The sequence below is a fragment of the Otolemur garnettii genome, unplaced genomic scaffold, assembly GCF_000181295.1.
Source record: "Otolemur garnettii isolate 467f Iridium unplaced genomic scaffold, OtoGar3 scaffold00018, whole genome shotgun sequence".
NCBI lineage: Eukaryota > Metazoa > Chordata > Mammalia > Primates > Galagidae > Otolemur > Otolemur garnettii.
Genome location: NW_003852413.1, coordinates 4,277,895 through 4,280,617, shown reverse-complemented (window position 1 = coordinate 4,280,617; position 2,723 = coordinate 4,277,895). Strand labels below are relative to the sequence as shown.

Here is a 2,723-nt window from a genome sequence, read left to right as displayed (position 1 = left end):
GTCACTGTTAAGCAGGCCCCGGCTGGGTTTGAACCCACTAGCCCCAGTGCATGTGGCCCGTGGCTTAACCACTGAGCTATGGGCACTGAGCCAGGAAATAAATCGTGTTGGGATGATTAGATACCCATATGCAAAAAGATGTGTTAGACTCTTACCTTATGCCATGCACAAAATTTAACTTAATATGGATCATAGATCTAAGTGTAAGAACTAAAATACATGGAATCTTTGGGAAAAAAGAGAAAATCTTTATGATTTTTGGTTAGCCAAAGGATTTTCTTAGGTTCAACAACGAAGTCATGATCCAGAAATAAAAAATAGTTGATAAATTGGGTTCCACCAAAATAAAACTTTGTGCTTCAAAAGATATCTTTAAGAAATTGAAAGACAGACACAGACTGGAAGAAAATAATTTGCAAATCATAGGTTATAAAGGATTTGTATGCAGAATACATCAAGAACTCTCCTAACTCAATAGTAAGACAAAGCACCTAATATAAAAAATGGGCAAAGCGTTTCAATAAACATTTCACCAAAGGAGATATACCACTGGCTAATAAGCACATAAAACGTTAGACATCGCTTCTTCTCCGACCAAATGGCGGATGACACCGGTGCAGCGGGAGGGCTTGGAGGTCCCCGGGGCCCTGGAATGAGAGGCTGTGGTGGTTTCCGTGGAGGCTTCGGCAGTGGCATTTGTGGCGAGTCGCGGTCAGGGTTGGGGTCGAGGACAAAGAGTGGATGTACATCACCATGCTGGGCCACCTAGTCAAGGACATGAAGATCAAATCCCTTGTGGAGATCTAGCTCTTCTCCCTGCCCATTAAGGAATCTGAGATCATTGATTTTTTTCCTGGGGGCATCTCTCAAGGATAAGGTTTTGAAGATTATGGCAGTGCAAAAGCAGACCTGTGCTGGCCAGCAGACCAGGTTCAAGGCGTTTGTTGCCATTGGGGACTACAATGGCCATGTCAGTCTGGGTGTTAGGTGCTCCAAGGAAGCAGCCACTGCCATCTGAGGGGCCATCATCCTGGCCAAGCTCTCTGTTGTCCCAGTGTGGAGAGGCTACTGGGGGAACGAGATCGGCAGGCCTCACACTGTTTTTTGCAAGGTGGCAGGCCGCTGTGGCTCTGTGTTGCTCATCCCTGCTCCTAGCTAGAGGAACTGGCATTGTCTCAGCACCCATACCTAAGAAGCTGCTAGTGATCGCTGGGATCGATGACTGCTATACTGTTCTTTGCAAGGTGACAGGCCGCTGTGGCTCTGTGCTGCTCATCCGTGCTTCTAGCTAGAGGAACTGGCATTGTCTCAGCACCCGTGCCTAAGAAGCTGCTAGTGATCGCTGGGATCGATGACTGCTATACTTCAGCCAGGGGTTGCTCTGCCACCCTGGGCAACTTTGCCAAGGCCACTTTTGATGCCATTTCCAAGACCTATAGCTTTCTCACTCCTGATCTCTGAAAAGAGACAGTGTTCACCAAGTCCCACACCAGAGTCTCTGTGCAGAGGACCCAGGCTCCAGCTGTGGCTACAACATAGAGCTTTTATACAGGAATAATAAAGTGAATTAAGTCTGTTATAAAAAAAAATGCTAAATATCATTAGACATTGGAGAAAGGAAAATTAAAACCACAGTGAGCTAACATATCATACATACCAGAATAGCTGCAGTCAAAAAGACGGTGACAAAGATGGGGAGACACGGAAACTCTCATAATTTCTGGTGGGGATTCCTTGAAGTAACTGCTTTGGAAAACGCTTTGACAGTTTCTTACAAAGTTAAACATAAGTCTACCCCACAACCCAGCAGTTCCTCTGCTCTTTAACCCAAGACAAATAAAAAATGTAGCCATACAAAACATGAACATGTATCTTATTCATAATAGCCAATAAGTGAAAACCATCTAAATGACCCTCAGCTGGTGAATAAATGAAATGTGGTGCATCCATACAATGGAATGTTATTTGGTAATAAAGATAATGAGATACTAATACATGCTAAAACATGGATAAACCTCAAAAACAATTACAGTAAGTGAAGGAGCCAGATTTCAATTTATGTGATATTTCCAGAAAGGGCACATCTATAGGAATCAGAAGTATATTTGTGGTTGTCTGGGGCTGAGGATCAGGACAGGTGGTACTGGCTGCAGATGGGAACAAGGGATCATTTGGGGCTAATGTTCTAAAACTGGATTATGGTTATGATTGCATAACCCTGGCAATTTACTATGACAGGAAAAAAGCTAGCCATATATTTTAAGACTTTGATGCAGTTAAAAAATATGTATTATCAGACTTTTGGATCTTCTTTTTTTTTTTAATTGCCAAATCTGCAATGAAAAACACCCCCCCCCCAAAATAAAAAACAAAGGATGCCAAATGTGCAGCTCTCAATCTGCTAGCCATCAGGATACTAAGGATCTTATTTTCTTAATTAAAATATTAAGGTTTTGGCTTGGCACCTGTAGCACAGTGGTTATAATGTCAACCACATACACCGAGGCTGGCAGGTTTGAACCCAGCCTGGGCCAGTTAAACAACAATGACAACTGCAACAAAAAATAGCTGGGTGTTGTGGTGGGCACCTGTAGTCCCAGCTACTTGTGAGGCTGAGGCAAGAGAATCGCTTAACCCCAAGAGTTTGAGGTTGCTGTGAGCTGTGATACCAGGGCACTTTACTGAGGGCAACATAGTGAGACTCTGTCTCAAAAAAAAAAAAA

The 2,723-nt window shown here is 43.4% G+C and overlaps 1 pseudogene; it reads left to right on the top strand.

Annotated features, from left to right (window-relative positions):
- The first annotated feature begins 253 nt into the window (after positions 1-253).
- On the top strand, positions 254-1,548 carry LOC100962349 (annotated as a pseudogene).
- Positions 1,549-2,723: the final 1,175 nt, after the last annotated feature.